General features: G+C 33.4%; 1 protein-coding gene across 1 annotated transcript in view; it reads right to left on the bottom strand.

Moving 5' to 3' along the window:
- Cad96Ca (tyrosine kinase receptor Cad96Ca) overlaps positions 1-10,813 on the bottom strand; it is a 105,027-nt gene extending 94,214 nt beyond the window's left edge. Inside the window, exon 1 of the mRNA XM_076115725.1 lies at positions 10,617-10,813. The gene's annotated coding sequence lies outside the window, so the exon portion shown is untranslated. The remainder of the gene's footprint in view (positions 1-10,616) is intronic.
- Between the last annotated feature and the right edge of the window lie 13,107 nt (positions 10,814-23,920).

Raw genomic sequence — 23,920 nt, 5'->3', positions numbered from 1 at the left:
ATTAAAGAAGTTATATAATCATTATGGTAGCACTTCTTTTTTGACCAATATAAACGCAAACAAGGTAATTTAACCAAACCCATCGTCAACAACACTCCCATAAATTTACTCATTTCATAGAAATCGGTTGGAGACCAACTTTTAACCCTAGATTTGGGTTTTAGATTTGTTATTCGAATGTAATCTTCAGCATATTTATTAGTCTCAAGTACCATTTTGTTGATAACATCATCTGTCACAAATAATTTATAAACGTCAAACGGAGTACTAACTTCTGGAGGTACGTTTACTACATAATCTTGTGTAAATTCTGTTATGTTAGGTTTATCTGTTGAAATATCAATCCAATCATCTTGACATTCTTCATTAGAAAGCGTTATATGGGTGTTATGATCCTCGGAACTATCAGAATCCGATTCAGGGCTATGAAAAGAATCAATACTAGAATCACTGTTATCAAAGTCATCACTATCTGAATCTGATAATCTGTTAATAATGCCTACTTCATTTAATGGTTGTACAGTCGAAACGGTGCTCGGCCTGGATGTTAACACGTTTATATCTGGCTCTGCGTTATTACTGATGGGTTGGACCTGATTAATATTGTCCACGCATTTTTCCTGATATACATTTGTGTTGGGGGTGACATTGACATTTTGTTTGTGATGCGAAGTTGGTGTACGTAAAAGATCAAATATACGCTCTTCAGACATTGTTTGGTCCAAAGGTATCAAATTTTTAATGCTTAAGTCGCTTAGTGATGTAGGACTCCCCGGGAACGATACATTTTCTAATAAGGAATAACTCTTACCCATGCTAGGACTTATATGCACATCTTGTATTAACTTCTTCGCTTTTTTAAACTTTGCCATGTCTGTACTTGCACTTGTCGATGTAGCCACCATATTATCTTGTCGCATATTACAGTCGCTATCACTTATTATGCTCGGGTTTGTATACACCTCCTGATTTAAAACTCTAATTTTGCTTGAGTTTTCACCACTGGTACAAGTTCTGGATGATGTTGACGCCTCTTGTCCCATTATAACAAAATCGCGATCATCATGAACCTGCTCCTTCTCCTCAAATACTTTGGATAAAATTCTTCGTGATCGCTTCATTTTGGCGGGAGCACAATATCAAACAAACTATTTCGCCGATGATTAGCCCAGCACTAAAGTAAACACGACGCTTAACACGGTGCGGTACAAGTCATGTACCTACAAGTCGAATTTGTATTGTATCGCACTGAAAAGTAATAAATGTATTTCGGTGCGGTACAAGACAAATATGGCTTGTTCGTTTTTTATTGAAAATGTGGTTCTTTTAACAGTAGTAAGCCTATGAGTATATTTATCTCCTTTCAACTTCAACAACTTCCTATAGGAAAGTTCTTCGCACCAGCGGTAGGTTCCCGTTTTTTCCCGCCGCACTACGTTAATGTCATTAACTGATCAAAAATGTCTTGTATCGCACTTAACGTGTTAAATTGATTACATTTCATTTGGTGAATCTAAGGAACTTAGTTGTCACTGCTATGAATACGCCAGAATTATCTACGAAATTATGATAATAGTGCAATCTCTGGTACTTCGTAAAATCTGTCAATTACACGCAGCGTCAAGATTTCATCAACAAAAATGTTCATTTGTCGAAATTATTTTCGATATTTATCGAAGACATACCAAAAACCTGATAGACAACAATCATAGTGAAAGAATTCGACATTCGTTAAGAATGTTGTTTAAGATAACACCTGTTTAGAGAATCTTGTTCACCTTCCGTTACGTACAATAAACTCAATCCATCAGAATCGAGTGCTTGGCCTCGATACAAATTGTATGTGCATTATTTTGTATAGAGTAGGACGTGCATTTGTTATGAGCGCTGTATATTAAGCTTTAAGTATTTAGGAGCTCATGGCTTAGTTGGACGTAGTTAAGAAAGAACGTTCCAATCCACACGCAGGTCGAAATGAGTAAATCGCTTTTTTGTAATTTTGTGGTACGCTTTTTTTTGGTAGCGAGTACAGCTAAGTAGTATGTATCACTGCAACTAAATAAATAAACTTTATTTTTAAATATACTTGTCACTAAAATTTATTCATATTTCTCATACAAATTATGAAAAAAATGCACTTGGAACGTTTTTTAAAAAAGGCTTAATGTATGGAAGTAGATTTTAACTTAATTTGCAAAAACGTTCCAATATGTTACAATTGCTATATTTTGGTAATTAATATATATATTTTCTAAAACATAAGTAAAACAATGAAACATTATTGAAACATATTTTTTAAGAAATATTCATACATGGCTGGACCCACGCAACTTCGCTTGCGTCATATAAGAGAGAATGGGTCATCATTTTCCCCGTTTTAGTAACATTTTTTACTGGTACTCTGCTTCTACTAGTCGTAGCGTGATGATATATAGCTTACAGCCTTCCTCGATAAATGGGCTATCTTACACTGAATGATTTTTTCAAATCGGATCTGTAGTTCCTGAGATTAGCGCGTTCAAACAAACAAACAAACTCTTCAGTTTTGTAATATTAGTATAGATAACATTTTTTATTGCTACTCTGCTCCTATTAGTAGTAGCGTAATGATATATAGCCTATAGCCTTCCTCGATAAATGAACTATCTAACACTGAAATATTTTTTTTAAATCGGACCAGTAGTTCCTGAGATTTGCTCGTACAAACAAACTCTTCTTTTCATTCAGCTTTATAATATTAATATAGATAACATGTGATGTATGTGAAATATGTGAATTGACTTTTCGAACACTACAGCTTTGGGTTAGTCCCTGAGTACCCCGATCCCCGAGGCCGCCGTCCCGGAGTACCCCTATTTATTTTGTCTTGATAAATGATTCTTTAAAATCAGTTTAGCGTGAAAGTACCGCCAGCAAATGATATGTAGAATACATTTTTATTAATTAATACTTAACGTTAAGGATTAGGAAAAGATTATTAAGCCGTGCTTGGTTAAGGTAAATATTATAATCAGAGAATACAATCCAGAGTACTCTCCTAGAGCAATGACAGGCCTTAATTACATATTATTATCATCTGTGCGAATGTGCATCTGTCTCGCATGTCTTCCGTCACATGAAATAGAAGATGGTTGATTGGCAATAATGGAAAACAGTGATAATGATTGATAAAGCAACCTACGATACGGCACAAGACAATTTGCGTTTTAAGGCAATGATGATGATGTTGATGTTCCATTTTGAGTTCGTATTTTGATTTTCTGTATTGAAAAAGGAACTAATGTGATAGTAATTAAAGCCTGCGATTGTTCTAGGAGGCTCTAAATTATATTCTCTGGTTATAATATTAGGTCGGAGAAAAAGTCTTTTCGCATTATAGTGTGTATGAACTTGTAATAAAATCTTTTCTCTACGCAAAAAAGCTATTTGGGTATTAATAATATTATATATTATTAATATTTGGGTACCTCACGAGCTCACTGAAAGAAACCTAATGAACCGTGTACTCATTTGTGATTCTTGAAGCCAAAGAGATTTTATTACAAGTTCATACATACTATAATGCGAAAAAACTTTTTCCTTAACCAAGCACGACTTTATAATCTTTTCCTAATCCTTAAAGTTAAGTATTAACTAACAAAAATTTATTTAACATAGCATTTGCTGACGGTACTTTTACGCTAAACTGACTTTTAGTCGTTTATCAAGACAAAAATAAATTGGGGTACTCCGGGACGGGGTTTCGGGGATCGGGGTACTCAGAGACTAACCCACAGCGTTTGGGGTCATAGGTAGACTAAGGTTTACTTTTACCAATATGAATTTATTATCGTCACGTTATATATAAAGTACCTACATGGAATGTTTTGAAGAAATAGATAGTAAGAAGAAGAAAAACAAACAAGATGATTGGATCATTATTTTTATGTTATTCAGTCCAACACGTATTGAAACAGTACGATCCAAATGAATTGTCATTTATAATTGTTATTTTTAAAAACGTTCCAAGTTGATTGAGTCATTATTCTTATTTTATTCAGTCCAAAATGTAATAAAATATAACGATCCAAATGGAATGTCACTTTTTAAGATTTAAAATTATTTACTTTAAAACGTTTCAAGATGGATTGGATCGTTATTTGTATTGCATTCAGTCCAAAACAAATAAAAATAGTACGATCCAAATGTAATGTCACGTTATACGATTACAATTTAGATCTTTTGGTACGTTTTATCATTTAGACCGTGTAATTATTTCAGTAGTTATTGTCGTAAAAGAGTCAGTGTCTTCACCACTAGATAGGACGATCCAAAATACCTAACTTGGGCTCAAAAACTCAATTTTGACCACCTTGTGGATTGGAACGTTCTTTCATAACTACGTCCAGTTTACAACAGCCGCGCGGATCGATCTCTGAGGTAAAGCTACGCTTGCCGAGGTTGTTCTGTGGATGGGTGACCATCTTATACATATCGGGTTCCTCCGGGTTTCGGAAGGCACGGTAAATTGTGGGTCCCGGCTGTCAATTTCGAAGATCTTTGACAGTTGTTAACAGTAGTCAGAGGCTTGAAAGTCTGACAACCAGTCTTACCGAAGGGTATCGTGTTATATCCCAGATAACTGGGTTGTGCAGGTCGGATAGGCAGTCGCTCCATGTAAAACACTGGTATTCAGCTGCATCCGGTGAGACTGGAAGCCGACTCCATCGTAGTTTGGAAGATAGGCTAAGCCATGATGATATTAAGCTTCAGGTATGTTTACAGACGCTGTAGATTGCAGACACGTAACAGAACGTACACGTTGCAGAGATAGACTAAAATTACCACATATTTTAGATTCAGAGTCTATATTATTTGTTGTATATATAAAGTTGTGTTTTGAACATCACAAGCAAAACCCATAGTGTATGTCTAGGGGACTGAGCAAAATTCATCACTCTCAGACAATAACCACGAAAAATCGGGATTCACCAATCAAATAAGTTTCAAACAAATAAAACTTTAATTAAAATTAGTATTGAGGTACCTACTTTCAGTTGATAGCAATACCATGTAATTCTTTTGCGTTATCTATATAACTTTAGATCAATTATTTAAACATTCCAACCGATCATCAATACTTATTTGAACATTAGATTATTCCTAATGCTTAATTTAGGTATCCATATACTGTTACACTAATTGTTTCAACCTTAATCAACCCTTGATATTTAGTCCCAAATTGATTGTGATTGATACTCTTTAAACTAAATATTTATCTAAAGCCAAAACAAATGAACAAGTTAAAACCTTACTTAATTAGAGACAGATAATCAATATTATTTATAGAGGTCCCTTCTAATTTGATTTTGGTTAAATGACATACCTACATTATACAATTGACTAATATTACTTTACCTCGTGGTAATATAAGGTTAAAATTGAATGTTTATTTTGCGTTTATTCCAGAAACTTCTGACCCGATTTGTACCTTAGTTTTTCGACAGTGAGTAGTTAGTATTGTTCTGAAAAAAAAAGTATAAACTCTTGTTACAATTTCAAATGTAGGAGAAAAACGATGTCATAATTTTGTAATTAATTTGTAGATCAAAGAACTCATAAAGGCAAGTATTGTCCTTAGCAATAATATTAAATATAAATATATATAAAGTCCCAACCCGCACTTGACGTACTCAAAGCCTGACCGCTCCCTCGTTCGGGAAGAGTTTCTTGCCCAGCAGTGGGACTGCCACCGGTTGAAAAAAAATATATTGACCCAAAGCAGGCTTGAACATCTTTAAGACGTCATAGGCTGACCATAACCGATAAATAATAATTTAAACACCTAAACCAATATACCCATTGTGTTACTAACCACCCCTCAAAATACGGCTATAATATAATTCACCTAATAATTTACCAATAGAATCTATTCGTAAGTACATAGCTTGATACATAATCTATTGCTAAACCGTACCATTAGCGAACTATTCAATAGGTTTATTACGTTCCACTGAACGATGAACAGTTACAATTAACGAGCCATGCAGAGACAATTAAGTGTAATAACGAAACTAGATGATTCTAACTCTGGATAAATATCAGTTAACTTAGTAGAATATGTATGGATTTGAGCGTCCATATCTGTAGCGCGATGTTTTACAATTATCAACTATCGACAATCGGCTAGCCATAGAGAATTTTGGTATGAAAACCTAATCAGCGCCTCTAGCGGTCGGCGCGGAAACTATTTTTGCAGTACATTTTAAATGTCAAACAGTGTGTGTTAGTACCGATTGTAAAGAATCGCGCTACTGTAGCTGTACTTTCACAGTAATATAACAAATGTGATAATCTGCCTATCTGTATGTTACGCTTTGTAAACTGAACCAGTTAACCTATTTTGATTAATTTACAACGGGGATAGCTAAAGGCTTAGGATTGAACAAAATCTTTATTTTTTAAAAACCTACATATATTATTATGTCATTAAAATAGGGAAAGAACATTTGGATCAAATAGGTAGTTACTTATAAAAGATAAAAGTTACGAGCATATTAAAGATACATTGTTTTTATTTTAACCTCAAGCAGGCTTCAGGAGATAGCTCAGAACCCCGGCTAGTGCAACTTTGTCGATTGTAATTGTCGATCTAAGATCGAAATAAATAGGGTTTCAATCCATACACCTGTTGTTACTTTATTTATAAGCTTGTTTATCTACAAATGATTACATAAGTTATTATACAACTTCGCAGCTCAAAACTGGCTTTGCTGAACGACCTTCTGCAATACAAAAGTTTTAGCTAATCCCTTCTATCCGGACGGCCTTCATAGTATTACGGAAGACAACTTATGATATTGAGTATTGTTATGTGTATTATTATGTCGTAAGTATTTAGAGAAACAGTTTGTGTTGCTCTCAGACTTGTTTCAAAGATTTAAAGGTGACTAAGCCAACTTAGACGAGTTCTTTTGCTTTATAATTTTGTTTGTTATTCTATTGATATATTATTTTGTTTTTGCAGTTTCTCTGTAGTGCAATTCTCTACAGTCGGTACTGTCGAGTATTGAGAGTTTGACATTTAAAATGTACTGCCAAAATAATTCTTATGGAGCCCGGTAGAGGCGCTAAATAGATTTTCGTGTAAAATTTCTCGATAGCTAGCCGGTTGTCGGTAGTCGATAATTATAAATAATAGAGCTATAGCTTCCGTGCTATAAACTGGCTAGCTAACTACTTGTTCTCATAGCTAACAATACTAAAAATAAACTTTATCCTTATTTATACATTATTTAATTATTCTCGGTCAAAATAAATCTGATATCATTCAACGTCATAAGTAATAAGTATAACCCTTCTTTGCGCAGCGTTGTAAAGGGCACAAAAGTCGTGAATGCAAATATTTCAAATGTTCATCTGCTAAATAGCACAATCATCCCGGATTGAATGGAATGAATCATAAACGGATCTTGAATGGCCTTAAACATTCTAATTTTTAGACGGATCCGGACGAAACCTTTTTGTTTATTATTAGCTTGATAACCGGACTTAGAATAATCACTAAAGATATATTTTACGCTTGATTTAGTTTAAATTTTTTTGTAAAGCATCATCAGTTTTCCTATTTTTTCCCAAATTCGTTCAACAGTGCATAGGAGTTTCTTTTTTACTTTTTATATTACGGCAAAACCTGTTGCGCAATGTGCAAAGTCAAACTGTAATAAGTCGACTTTTCTGTGTACAAAATTAATCAACAATTATACATACTTTTAGATCAGTGTTGAGTTAATCAAAACGGCATAATTGAAACAAAAGCAATACAATAGTATTGAAAATACGTAATCACATAACCGCTATCTAATTAATTTCAGCATTCTACTGCCAATCAAATGGCTGTTTGAAGTGCCAGTCACATACAGCGATAATAAGCAACTAATTACGTTCCGGGTGTCTTGCTTCAAGTAAATAATAGCAATTAGCCACTTCATATTGACGGAAGACTTTGCATAGATGATGTACTGACGATAATAAGTTTGATTTTATTTATTTGTTTAATTAACTTAATAATTTCATATTAGTTACTTTTTATGTTAATTACGGACTGGGATCTACTTTATTCCATCTATATTATCCTTTATCATTGTGCTCGTTAATCGTTCAAGAGTCGATTTGGTTGCAGTAAGATATTCCTCTTCGAGGAACAATTTTATGTATTGTAATTATCTGCTCTCAACATCGATTTTTATTTTTATGTGTTTAATTTTATATTTTTGTTCTATAGCGTGGTTTTCTACAACTGGAACCATTGAGTAACGAGAGTTTGACATTTAAATTGTACTGCAATAATAGTTACTACGACGACCGCTAAAGGCACTGATCACATTTTAAGACAGAGTTTTTCGATAGCCAGCCGGTTGTCGATATTCGATACTAGTAGAGAATCGCGCTTCTAAACTATCAATATAGTTTCGGCGTTTATTCAAATGTCAAAAAAGCATTTTTTTAATATTGAAACGATACGAGCTTGAAACAATCGAAAGTTCACGCTCTGCGACGCGTGACGTTATAAAGTTATCGACAAATATTCCGCGTACAAGTCTACCGGATTTCCGTTGTATTGTTCCAAGTATTTTTTTCTAAATCGCTCTTCTAATACAAAGAAATAAATTGTTCTCAAAACATACCTAGTGAAGAGAGTATCATTAAAATAAAAGGTTTGAATTGTTCAATACAAACTTGCTATTTTAAAGAAGCAACCTTAACTTAGCAGAACTCTATTGATTTGGTAACGATAATTCATTTCTAGGGGTCTACTAAAAAGTTTAATTCATTTGAAAATGGCAGCCGGGACCAAAAATTTAACATTCCTTCCAAAACACGCAGGAATTGGAACAATATGGTCACCCGACTAAACAACCGTGGCAATCGTAGCTTAACCTGAAAGATTGACCCGCGCCCACGTTCTTTTTCTTTATACTCATAATACTTTTTTTTCAAAACCATTTATATCGGATACAAAACATTCTTCGAAAAATCTAATGAAAAGCTTAGTTTCAATAATGATTAAGGACTTCTGAGCCAAAATTCTTTAGCATAATAAGGAATTTCTTAGAATTTTGGATACTAAAGGCCTACAAGGATACGGAACGGATAAGGAAGGATACAATGTTACAAATTAGTTTGAACTCTTCTATAAGCTTGGCGCTTGGTCGGTTCTTCATTTCTAAGTCTAATGGATTTATTAATACTGGTATGTAAAATATACCAGTACTTTTAAAAATCGTTACGTGTTCCGGTGCGGAAGTATTTGCATTCCTTTGGCTTGAACAAATAATTATACATACATAATATTACGGTTGTTGTACCTGAAGGTTTAGGTAGAGGTGTAAGAAATACATCCACGTTACATCATTGACAATGTTAGACCTATGTAAAATAAATATATTATGAAATTAAACGGTTAAATTTAACAGCCAAATACTGAGATGTTTTAAGTGGTGCTACAATACGGTAGTTGCCTACCAATCAAATCAGCTACACTTTATGAAATTTCAAAAACACACTTTAGTATAGAAATACGACGTAGTGACGTCACTATTGCAGATTTTCGTTGATATCTTATTAGTGTCTAATAAAATGTTTCAGTCTGTAATAATTACAATTTCAACATTATTTACGAAAAAGGCTACATAGCCTGAGCATTTTAGATGAACCTTTTACGAGTACGAGTTTAATAATTTTTCATTAACCCAGGCAACTACCCAATTTAAGTAGCGCTCAAGTGTCATACTCTGTCTGCCACTTTTATCTGTACAAGAGGTCGCTCAAATGGTCAACACTTGACCGTGATTCCTTATTTATTTTTATATTTATATTGACTTTTAGCACTCCTCAAAATCATTGCAATTTTATGAAGTAAAAAAGAGCTTTCTATACGTACTTATACAATCTAGTGATTGTAAGGACAAAGGTAATTTAAACCGACATTAAAATTGTATGGTTTAAAGTATTGTAAGTAACCTTATATATTATGGAATTCTGTGACTTGTTAGTTGCGATTCTAAAGTTGTTTTAGGTGGAGTCCAAACAATTTATAAGACCTTAGACTTAGACAATTTTTTAATAATTGTTATACATAACTCGTGTCAAGAATTTGATAGATAAAAAAAACTTTGTATTCCTATAGCACCGGGTAAGTAGCATTTCCAAGAACTGACGATTTTCATTTAAGGAATTTTCAATAAAAGCAAAATGAGTTCACAGATATTTAAAGAAAAACAAATTTCCTGCTTAAAATTAAAGGCTGGGGCTCGAATAACCAACAAATTATCTCAACATTTTATATAATTTTCAGGTGCAAAACACTTTAGTGAAACGTGATCGCGAAATACCAAAACAAAACTGAGGTAAAATGAGCCGACCGTATTCCATTTACGGAAAGGTTATATTAGCAAGTGCGTTGTTCAATGAGCATACAAATATTTTATAAGTGCCTCACGAAATGCGGCGTCCAGTTTCGTAAACCAACATTTTTACAATATTGCCGAGTAAAAACACTTGACAGACTGACGAACGACGTTTTCTCTCCGCGAATGTACCATAAAAAGATAGTTGTGTGGAACCACTTGACCTACCGTCGTCATCCGATGTTGTGCTCGATCACTGGCTAGCAAATATACATTATCACTTGTTTAATCGAATGTACACTTGATCACAGCACGTGTTTTCACAACATCTTGGCACTTTCACTCGAAAGCAGTTCTGTATCGATTTGGCGTAGTTCGCAAACCGTTAAAACTGCTCGCGCGCAACGCGCAGACGCCCGCGTCACACTGGCTGCGTTAGCGCGAGAGCCTCCTTTCCCCCACTTGACTAACCACAACAACACTGATTCAAATAAATTTCAACCTTAATTTCAAAGCTTCATAGTCTCTATTGAAACGTTACTTGAAACCGGCAACTAACTTGGATTTTGATTTAAATTCTTGAAGTCCGCGATGCTTTTGTGTACGTGTGTGTCAATCAGCTTTTCTTCTTTATGGGTTAGACAAAACAGTTAGGTACAGCATTTATCTAGGTTTATGTGGAAATTCCACCATTTATTTCCTTTTTACGAACAAGACTGAGGAAATGTCTAATTAATCCTGACACAGCGGGAAAGACAGCCTATAAAATAAGTAATGCGTAAAATTACTATGAAAGATAGATGCAGCTGTTATCTTACAATTTCATAATATTGTATTATAAAGCCAATGATACATGTTATTATATTATGAAGCCAAACGGAAATTAAAAAATTGAATAAGTACTTGAATACCATATCAAATGGGAATCCATCTCATGGGAGTTCATCTCATTTAGATGGTATAAGTCACAACAAGACTTAAATTTTTTTGAATGAAATCCAACCGGTCTATTTCTTTGCAATACGCAAATAGCAAACACTTACTGATGGATTAGAGAACCTGTGCCCATACGAAAATATTATGGAGAAAATTAACTAATACTAAGTGCAGTCACGATTTCGTTCCGATTTTATTACAAGTACATAAGTATGGAGTGGTTTTACGAAAGTGAAACTACAACAAATGCGTTTCGCTTAATTGGAAAACTGGACTTAGTCAGTTTTTACTTTCGTTCGCAAGTAGACCGTAGTTTGGTGGCGTAATACGACTTGGTTTATAACTAAGGCCTGCTTTCCAGGCATTGATGTATTAATTGTTCTAATAAAATACATGCGGTTCAGTAATTTTAATTGAAAATTCACGGAATAATAAGCATTCGATTCATACTACATAATATATTATGGAGTGCGTCCAAGTTTTTTTTATTATAATTTGATATGATTACGTTATTCCAGTACGGTAAAAAAGTAAAAGCTTTTGTGGTTGCCTGTCTATTAGTAATTTTTCTGTTAAAATTTTCACAGAATTTATATCCGGAGCAAAAATGATGTAATCAATAACTGAAACTACATAAATATGATCAAATAACCGGTTGCCAAGACGTATGCAACCTAGTGTTATAATTTGATTTTAAATAAAAAAAGTTTCTCTACCTTTTTACACGGGATGCAATACAATCGCCATTTTATATACAACTACCGCCCACCCCGGTTTCTCCAGGTTTAGGTACACCAGGTTAATCTTAACAAACACATTAAAAATATCCTCGGTATCGGTAGTGACTCTATCTATTGCTGAAAACTACATGAAAATGTAGTAGTAGTAGATTTTAATCATTTCGCAAACAGACGTGGCGAAGACAGACGTAATGATTTATGTATAATAGACAATGTTATAACTATTTAATTTTAATTTTGTCGTTGCCTTCTACACCAATTACAAACTAGCATGTTTGAAAAGAACATTTTACTCTTTGTAAACACTCCTAGGGACTCTTACATGTTAACTTTGCAGTTTCAATATTTACTCTGTATTGCACTTCGATGTTGTACTGTTTACTTTATATCGACGAGTTTTCTGCACTTCGCCGTGTTTGTAACATAGCAAATATTGCGCTACTTGCAACAATTTGCTCGGAGATTTCTTGCAGGCGCTTTTCACTGCGGAGTAGTATGTTGTGTTTAGAGTGGATTATTTTATTATTTAGTACGAGGGCATGTGATATGCTGTCTGCTTTTAAATCGCTTATTTTTTATAAGAGAAAAATATGCATAAGATTTGGTATGCGAACAAAGAATTAGTGGTGACTACACTCTACCTATAGGTACTCTCTACTAAACATGTTAACAGTTTATGCACGAATGATTCGTTAATACATAGAAATTCAAAATATAAATGTGTTATGAATGAAAATTTAGATAATAATATAAGCAGAAGTTTTAACTTTTGTTTTTCTTGTAACTCAAAATTACAATTATTTTGTTAATATTAATAGATAGTCGGAATATACATAATTATGTATACAAGAAAACCGGCCAAGTTTTCCTTACTCGTGTATCGTATCAAAAAGTTAGTTTTGTCAGAATCCTTATGTTATTCTATACAATATTACGAGTACCAAAAAGTTTCGTAAGTAAGAACTTTGGGGAAAATGCCAACACTTTTACCTCTTATATGAAACTTTCTTTTGTCAAATTGAGTGGGTTTTTGTCTGTTTTGACAATGATTCTAGGTCTAAATTGTTTAAATATACTTGCTAAAGTTTAATGTTCATTGTATATCTTTGAAAACAAACTAGGCTTTAATATTAAGAAGAAATCTAATAATTAATGTGAAATACTTAGATATTATAGACAATAGAAGGAAGAAAAGTATCTGAGGACGATGCAGCGGTGGGGTAACAAAGATGCTTCTTCAATATGGAACAGGTCATGTAGAGCTCAGTGAAGACCATTTTAGTCAACAATGCAATAGTATAAGTCAAAAATAATCAAGAAATTTTAGAGATTAAAAAGAAAAAAATATGCTTAATGCTGGACGAAGATATAGAAAAATCTTGCATACATGAAAGTTCTTTGTAACCGATTTTGAAGGAACGCCAAGTCCTCAATCCACACTTAGCCAGCGTGGTGGACTTTAGATCTCATTCTTCGCTCAATACAGGACGAGATTCTTTCACAGCTCTCGAATAGTAATGGGGTAAATAATATTTTTTGTTCTTTTTCACCTAAATTACGGAAAATAGTTCACAAAAAAGCCCGCAATAGCGGTAATTAAAATTGTTAAACTTGTTCTACAGTTATAACAAAGTTAAACTACGTACAACTGTACGAAACCGCAATTTTAATCACCCGCATTTGTTCATTTGCAATGCACTCCATCAACTTACGTCGGTTTATTAATGAAAATGTGGATGTGGTCGGCCGAGACTATTGGTTCAAAATGAAATATTAATTAAAAAGCTTTCCATTCAAGGGTTATGTTCGAAAGGTTTTTACGATGAATCAAATTAAATGTGGCATAATGTTGCCGTGAATTTAATGGACTTTATATTTGTTTATTTCGTGTTCATATTTATAGTTTTTCGTGAAAGTAATTCCATTATACTTAATATTTTTCCCTAAAATAACGATATGCTGACAAGCAAAACATTTTTTTTTCAGGATATCCCAAAAATAGCCAGTGTTCCGAAAGATGTTGTGGTGTATATACATATTATTATGCATATGTATATTATGTATGCTTTAGTTTAATTGTTATTTGGTCTAAGTTTTCGGTAATATTAAATTAAATGCCATCATTTAACAATCAAATGATAAGCTCGACATTATTGTTTTCAATAATTCATAAGTTTAAGCATTTAAAACCGGTTACGGTACTAAACATTATTTCTTCATTGTTATTGTTTTAATAATTAATTAATATAATCATTACTCAAATTACTGAAGCTTTATTTGCTTAACGATATTCTCACTATTTTTTTACAACACAAATCTAATAATCCTCTCATTTAGGAACCGTAAACTTTGTGTTTCCAAGAAAGGATCATACCATCTTCCCACAAACTTACCAACAAGATCATCTTTTGTGGTCATCTCGCAGTAAAACATCCAATGGTGACCAGTAGTGGCCTACTTTTGTTCTTTAAATGAAATTTAGAAACTTATTTTTTTTTTGCTGATTTTTCGGATCACCTTTACTTGATTGGAATATTAATAAAAAAGTAAAGGGGGTTTTAAAAATGTGTAGAAAACATTCAATATCTAAACAATTTATTTGAAAATTAGTCTAGTTTTGTTGAGTAGTTTTTGCTCGAAGCATTAATAGTGAGTCGCATTTATAATATTGCTAGGATTTTTGAACATTTTCTAAGTTTACCGCTGCAACTTTTAGGTCCCACTTCGAATAAAATTTCTAGACGAATGGAACTATGGTAAGATACACACAATGGTATATCGAATCTCCGTTTTTCATTGACTTAGAGCAAACCCTTAGGAAAAGCTTGAAGCAACGAGAGATGCCAGTGAGAATGTCTTACAAAACTCTTATAATTCCAAGGAATGGTTTCATTTTTAAGGGGGCTTTTTTGCCAAAGAAAGTTCAATATTTAATTTAATCCTATTGTTAACTCGGAATGTTGAAATACGATTATAATCTGACTTTTGGGTTTGTTATGGAAAAAATGTTCTACGTAATTGGGAGATAGAAGTTAATTTTATATTTTGGTAATGCATTATTGAAATTTTATTTGAACTTCACGCATTATGATCCAGTCCATAGATGAGTGACCGAATAGCAGTATTTGAGCTGAGCGTCTCCGTGTCGTACGGAGGGTACGTTACATCAAAGGGTACGTTAAAAGTCGGTACCGGTTGTTGTCTATTGAGATAATGATCTTTAAACCAAGTCAAAGGTTTTAGGTTTAACCAACTTTGACACAAGGTTGACCATTTCATAGGATAATAAAAATAGAATATGCTGAAGATTACACACCATCGTCTGAAATCCTACACCGAGCTGCCTCGCAACTATTATCTAAATATAACAATTCAATAGCTTGGTTTCCGAGAAGGTTATTCACAACATCATCATAAGTTTCTGACATTGGCATCAAGGAAATGACCGTCAAGAACTAATTAACGAACTATTGTTGTTAACCAAATCCATTGTCCTTCTCAGGGCCCCAAATGTAATTTTAGTTGAAAATTATTCTCCCTTTCTTCATAATATTATTTCTGGAATTCTTGGAAATGTATGTAATATGTATTGTTTATAGAGAATGGTTCTATTTGTGAATGGATTTGAATTCTGTAGAATAATTTTCTAACTTTAGAATTTTTCCGAATATTAAACTACTACTGGGAATACCAACTTGAAATTAATTTCTATTCACAGCCGAAGAACACGATTTTATTGTAAATAATCGAATGTCCAATTAAAGTTACGTCATCTACAAAAGTCACATTTATAAACTATTCCAAATTTTAATAGTCACATCCGTAACTAATATTATTCGCAATGGTTAATTTTAGTTATCGTGGAAAATATATCGGATTGGCCAGTATTGAAGAAACTTTTAGACTTGTTTAATGGGTAAGATACAAAAACTTAATATTGTACAATGGAACGCTCAAAGTATACGTCCTAAATCGGTTGCTTTTGAAAATTTATTAGTACAAGAAAAGATCCACATTGCTGCGATTTGTGAAACATGGCTAGAAAAAGATAGCTATTTTAAATTAAACGGCTATTACATTTATCGAAGTGACCGAAGTGACCACTACGGAGGAGTTGCTATTGTTATTCATAACTCTATTAAATCTCAACACCATATGATTCGTTTAAGTAATCCCCAGATAGAAATAGTTTGTATAAAGGTCTTTAACTGCATGGATATTAATTTTGTCGTCTCGATCTATTGTCCTCCCTCTGTGCAAACCTGTCAAAAAGAATGGGATGAATTATTTTCTGAATGCAATAAAAAAACTTTAGTGTTAGGGGATTTGAACGGTCATCATAGTAACTGGTCCTGTAAAACTGATAGAAGAGGTACTCAAATATTTGATTCTTTACTTGATCATCAATTAATAATGTTAAATAACGGCTCACCGACCAGAATTAAATTAGTTAATCAAATATTACAACAATCGTCTCCTGACATTTCATTGGCGTCATCAGATATAGCGTTAAAATTTTATTGGTCTCCTATGAATGAAACGTTGGGTAGTGATCATTGTATAATAAGAATTTCTACAAATCTCATCGTTAATCCTAGTAATGTCATGCGTAGAAATTATAAAAAAGCCAATTGGGATGAATATAAAACTTTACTAGAGAAGTTATATACAAACTTTCAATTTTCAAGTAATTTACAACTGACTTATAATTCTTTTATCGATTACATGAACCTTGCGGCAGATATTACTATACCTTTTATTACTATCAATCCAAATCCTAATACAAGCGAAGCTTAACTCCTGACTTTGTATGTCCACAAGACTTACGTTTCTATACACATAACGCTACACTGAGTGAAAAAATTTCAATTCAAGAATTAAATAGAGCGATTCGTCCTAAGGATACGTCGCCTGGATATGACAATATTTCTTGTTCAATGTTAAAACATTTGCCAGAAGGGGGAAAGCAAATATTATTAAGATTATTTAATGAATTTTACAGTCTAGCATTTGTACCTAAACAGTGGAGAGATGTCACTATTGTCCCAATCCCCAAACCAGGCCGCAATCCTAATAATGTATCATCATTAAGACCAATATCGATGATCTCGTGTCCTTGTAAAGTTTTTCATACCATTCTAACCAGAAGATTAGAGTGGTACATGGAAACAAATAAATATTTCTCTAACGATACCACTGGATTCAGAAAATGTCGTTCCGCGCTAGATAATTTAGCCAATTTAATTTTAAGAGTACAAATAGGGTTTTTTAATAAGCAGTCTACAATAGGATGTTTTATTGATGTAGATAATGCGTATAACAATATCGACTTAACTTGTTTAATGATAACAATGGATAGATTGGGCGTAGGGGATAAAATTTGTACATACGTGTGGAACTACTTAAAAGAAAGAAATTTAAAAATTACTCTAAACAATGGTTGTTTATGTCGTAGTACGGGTCGGGGACTGGCACAAGGTGACCCTCTTTCTCCACTACTTTTTAATATAGCTACTATACCCATTTGTGATAATATACGCCAGGTCTATGTTTCGCAATACGCGGATGATTTCGTGATTTACACAACTGGTGATAATATATCGATAGCAACAGTCAATTTACAAAATGCGCTAGATACTTTAGTCAATTTACTTTTAAATTTAGGCCTGGAAATATCAACATCAAAAAGCCATGTTTGTGTGTTTAAAAAAGGTTTTAAAAGAGACACTGTAGATCTTCGGATAAATAATGTATTATTACCGGTTGTGGACAATGTTAGATATTTGGGCTTATGGCTTGATCGTTCGTTAAGATGGTCAAAACATATTAATGAGACAAAATGTAAGGTAGTTAAGTTTGTGAATATATTTAAGATACTTACCGGGTCACAATGGGGTGTACATCCTATGCATATACGTCGGTTATATATATCGTTGATAAGGAGTAGGTTAGACTACGGTAGCATGTTTTATGACGACGCGTGTCAAACACACCTAGGCAAACTAGATAAGATTCAAAATATATTTATGAGACTGAGTGGGGCATTTGTTAAAAGCACTCCCATACATACTATGGAAAATGAACTTCATATTCAACCCTTATTTATACGGAGACATTATCTTGCGGGTAAATTTTGGCTTACATCTAAATCTTTTACAAAAAATGAAATGATGCCTTTACTAAATGAACTACAGAATTTCTGTCAAAGTACGCTCAATTCGCGACGGTGGAGAAAACCTTTGTTAGTTACAGTTCATGAATATCTTAAAAATATTACAGTTCATGTGACTGAACAACTAGAGATGTTTACGTTAAACACCTGGGTCGCCAATGTGGATCTCTCAAAAATCATAAATACAAACATGGAAACTGTAACAAAAGCCAAGAAATTCTATCATTCGTACAATTTTAAGCGACTAGCTACCCATTATATAAATTCGAAATATAATTATGTTTACAAAATATTTACTGATGGATCAAAAATTGGCGATAGGGTTGGGGCGGCGGTATTCGATCCGCAGTGTAATGTGTCCATAAAAATTAAAATTAATAATAATGTAAGTGTAATGCATGCCGAACTTTTAGCGATTGCGGAAGCATTAGCATATGTTGATTCGTTTTCAGAAGGTTACTATGTAATTATCTCAGACTCCAAGAGCGCCCTCCAGCATCTGGCTCGGTGTACCTCGACATTTCGAGGAACACCGATAGCCTATACTATTATCAAAGACATATATGATCTTATGAGTAAGAACAAAAATGTCACACTCCAATGGATGCCTTCTCATATTGGCTTGATTGAGAACGAAAAGGTCGATCAACTAGCTAAAGAAGCTTTAATTGACGGTTTTGAAGTTACGTATCGTCCATACTATACAGACCTGCTATATGTTATTAAAAATCGTTGTTTTGAATCATGGACTGAATATTTCAATGTGAGATCATTAACAAAAGGTATTTGGTATAAAACAATTCAACCACATATTACTCGTTTTCCGTGGATCGATCAAGCTAATATGAGTAGATCAGAATTGATCTTGGCGTTAAGACTACGCTGCGGTCACATTCCATTGAATCAGTTTGCACACCTTATGGGAAAAGTAGATTCACCTAATTGCACGATATGTAATGTTGTAGAGGATGTGCACCATGTTTTAATGGAGTGTGTACGGAACAAAGTTCAGAGGGAGCAAATATTTTGTAAAGATAGCTGTAACGTTGGACAAAGTAATAGTATTCTCGCGTTTCCACTGTCTGAAGAAGCGAAATTAGTATATAGTATGGTGAAAGTTGCTCTTATCAGTAGATTTTAAAGTTTATATATATCTTTTATAAATGTATGTATATAATGAGGGTGCCATAATCACTTTGTGACAAAACCCTCGTAAATAAATAAAGAGTAAAAAAAAAAAAAACTAATATTATTCGAATATCAGCCCAAAAATTATAGACATAGCCAGATTACCTAGTATAAAAAGAATAAACCTGCCTTTGATAATCTTTGTAAACGGAGTCAAACCTTTTGATATGTTACGCTCTACACGTGTCGCTTCTTAGCATCGGGACAGCCACGTGGTTTCTCTTAACAAGGGTAGAGAAACAATGTCAAAACGAATCCCATAAAGCCATACTTTTCTTAACAAATGCTATAAAACGGAATAGCTGGAACTTATTATAATGCTAATAATATAAATACCCAGAAATCATTAGGTGAAATATGAGTGGCTTTTGTAACAAACTGAAATCTTTTTGTGTAAAGTTTCAGTTGGTTTTCTACGAAGATGTATTTCGAGATTCTAGAGTTCATCTTCGATTTTGCTACAAATCCTAAAAAAATATTTTGCTACATCTCAAGTGATAAAACTAGTTTTTTGAAAAGATCTCCGATATTACCTATGTTTTTCTTTTTAAGGCATTTTTTAAAAATTTATCCTGTATTGACTACCCTACCTGCCTAAAAAGTAGGTACCTACTTAATTAACATTATTATAATAGCCCTTAAAATTCGAACTCCCAAACTAACAAATGGCAGTGGCAGCCGAGTGGTATAAGTGGACACCTCCCACGCAAGTGGTCGCAGGTTCGAACCCGAGGCAGCACACCAATGACTTTTCGAAGTTATGCGTGTATTAGAAATAATTATCACATGCTCCAACGGTGAAGGAAAAACATCGTGAGGAAACCTTGCATGCCTAAAAATTTGTTTAAAACATTTATTGACGGCAAGCAAAGTCCCCAACCCGCACTTGGCCAGCGTGGTGGACTCAAGGCCTAACCCCTCTGTCATTACGGGAGGAGACCCTTGCCCAGCAGTGGGACATAAATGGGTTAAATTTATAAACTAACAAAACCATTTTCATGTTAAAATCGTGAAATAAACAAGAGAGAAAATTACCTCCGCTAAATTTTCAGTTCTAATATTCACGAAAATTAACATTTTACTACTCAATAAAGTATTAATCTTAAACATCTGAGTCGTACAATTTGGCTCGGATTTTCCTGACTCATGTTTTCACTTAGGCCCGTAGAGATTGCGCTAGCCTTAATTAGGTTAGGCCAGTTTCTTCAGATAAAAGATTTTCTGCTAATTCGACCGAATACAGTAAGTGTTCAATTATCGTTATATTTGAACGTCCGCTACGAATATTAATGGCAACAGCTTGTAATTTAGCAGCAAAATATTATTTATAAGAGAAAACCGATTCTTGAGAAAAGTCCTAATCATTTGCGTTATTAATTGCGATAGAATTGCACTGTATGCGGCGATAGGGAAGGCCCAAATGGAGATGTCGGGACGACTTAGACGCGAAACGCAAAATAGAACAAATAAAGAGCATGAAATACTCTCAGGGCCAGTTTGACGGTTTAGGAATATAATTATGTCGGATAATCTATCTGCTAGTTAGAAAAGAAAGGCCTGCAAATGTATGAAAACCACTCGTAAAATTTCATTTCATAATTTATCTGAGAGTTATCTAGAAGTCATGATACCGAGCCTTAAAATTGGAAAACCTAAAATGCTGGTATAACCACAATAAAAAAACAGCCCTCGGAACTTTTTTACAACTAGCACATATTTCGCGCAAAAATCGTGTAGAGGGATTTTACTCCTCTTTGTTTTTTTTTTGTATAAAAATAACCGTGACGATTCACGATTTTGAATGGAATATTTCACATCGAAATCTATACGCCGTAGAATCTTTATATATATAATTCTTCTGTAAGTGTGTATGTCACTGAACTTCTCTTAAACAACTGGACCGATTTTGATGAAATTTTTTGTGTGTGTTCAAGGGGATCCGAGAATGGTTTAGATTATTAAAAAAAGTTTAAAATTTTCGAAATAAAGACGTGTAGACAGGACAACGTCTGTCGGGTCCGCTAGTATTTTATATAATTGTTCTATTTCTGTTAGCATTGTAAATAAAAATTCTGGATGCGTGGGGCCTGTTTTTACCAAGTTAAGCTGTTATTAATTTGATCATACACGGCGTAATATATAAAGCCTATATCTATGTTATGTAATGTATCTACTAAACATGCAAGATATTTATTATTGGCAAATTAAATATGCACGGTTAAAAGCCTGTAAAGCTTTGTAAAAATAGCTTCAAAGTGCTTCGCGGAAAAGCACAACGTTTGAATACGTTGCATGCATGATTCGTTTGATCATATTATTATCGCCGTATTTGTGAAATATTATGTGCAATATTTAATGATGAAACTATTTGTTCGCAATACTGATTGGACATGTCTTATAAAAACTTTGTGCGGGGATTGAATTAAAATTGTAAAATGTAAAACGTTTATATCGTTTCCTCTTATACCTAAAAATGTTGCTGTTGTTGTTGCTGTTGCTAAGGTCAAAACGACGGAAGGGTTCAACCAACTCGACTTATTGTTTTAGTAAAATAGTCTTTAAGACGCGGGAAAGATTTTTGGAGAAAAGAAAAAGACAAAATAATATGAGTAACGAAAACTCTTAGCTGCGCAGGACAGCTAGTAAGAGATAAAAATAGACCCCAACTACTTTATAACAAAAACTTAAACAAATATGTTAAGATACATTGAAAAACACAAAAAAGTAATAATTGGAATAATAATAACATTTAGTTCAAAAAGTAAAGAAAAAAATAAACAAACTAGTCACGTATTTCTTACCTACAAACATCACGATTTCTGTACTCTTCCAAAACAATTTTATTGGGGCATAAATAATAAGATTTACGTACATCCAAACCTTTTGCTGACGGCACATTGATAGCAAAAAATATCTTTTAGCGTTCATAACAAATGATATTATACGTTTGTGAGTTAAATTGTTTTATTCTACCTTCTTACTTTCGTTTGTACTACGGAAATGAATATTTGATTTCAGTTTTAGAAAGAAAAAGGATGGAAAATTTTATACCCAATTTGGTACTCAAATGGCAACCCATATATTATAGTTCGCGATTAAATAATTTTTATTTATTTATAAATAGCATAGGCTCGGTTGCAATATACATAGGTACTGTGAAATTTTTACATGTATTACCAGAGTTAAGTTACTCAGATAGCGTTATTCGTAATGTTTACTGACATGTCATTTTAGGTAATAGCCATGCCACGCGAAAGCTTACAAAGTGAAAAAAAGCTTATAGTAATATTACCTTTAGACCAAATATAAATAGCTTTAGATTCCTATAAAAAAATGTTGAAACTACAAATTTCGTTTCACGAGTAACAAATTTTATAGCCGTCCAAAAATGCTTTGTTGCAGGCTCGTGATAAATGGCTTCCACAGGTTTCACAGGTTTCATGAAACTACGTTGTAAAGGTATGTATCTTAAAATTTTAATAGCTTAGAGAAGGTTAAAGCCCCTTGGCTTTATTGCCGTCTGCGTAGCGCATTCTTTTAGTATTTGAACTTTTGCTTCAGAAAATCGTAATAAAAAACAAACAATACATTAAAAGCTGCTTTTCCCTAAGGCGAAGGTCTTTTCGGTCAATGCAAACGATATTTTATATTTGAGAAATAGTGTATAGGTTGTCAGCTGCTTGTTATGGAAAATTAATAATACAAAAACATGAAAGGTTCTAGCATAAGGGATTGGATTTTTTAGCTCAGAGTGTAGTTCCATGCCAAGATAGTTGAAATCGACTCCAAAATTTACATAATATACCTATATGTAATTATGTTTTAATCTATTACATTTAATGAAAATTTAAACTAAGAGTTGTGTAAGTATACTTGTGTATTAACGGCTTTGGCCTCTTAGTGGTAATAGGGATTCATAGTTTCATAAAAGATTTTACTATTTCAGAATGTTCATAGAATCACGTAAAAGGCTGCTACTACTTTCTGCAAAGCCTCATTTTACAATACACATATGGCAGTTTACTCGCTTTTGTTTACATCGAAACTCCCAAAAGCGTTAGTATGGTTGTTTGTATAGAAAATTGTTTAACTATGTTACGTAGTAATACACAGTGTACTCGCTGTTCTAGTTATGTGGTACAATAAGGAAGCATTTAGGGGCTGTATTAGATTTAAACCTCGGAGGAATAGTAATGGGAGTACTGCAGAGGTTTTTGTATATAGTTTCACGGGGTGGCTTTGGAAAAATATGGGGTTAATTTGATAACAAAAATAAATAAATAAATCACACAAAAGTTAGCGACGAGGCCAATATCCTGTAGTTGGTTGTAAATATAAATAAAGAAATGTAAAAAAAGGCGGAGCTTACTATCGTATTATATCAAGCACGTACTCGACTTCCGGAATGAATTGGTAATTCTAAAAAGCTGCCAGTTCTGAAACGAACCCGCGATATTCATTATGTTACTTTTGGGTTTACTAACTAAAGAGGCAGT

Source organism: Anticarsia gemmatalis, chromosome 6 (genome assembly GCF_050436995.1).
Source record: "Anticarsia gemmatalis isolate Benzon Research Colony breed Stoneville strain chromosome 6, ilAntGemm2 primary, whole genome shotgun sequence".
NCBI classification, from domain to species: domain Eukaryota; kingdom Metazoa; phylum Arthropoda; class Insecta; order Lepidoptera; family Erebidae; genus Anticarsia; species Anticarsia gemmatalis.
The sequence above is the reverse complement of the archived record's forward strand: the minus strand, read 5'-3'. Positions and strand labels throughout refer to the sequence as shown.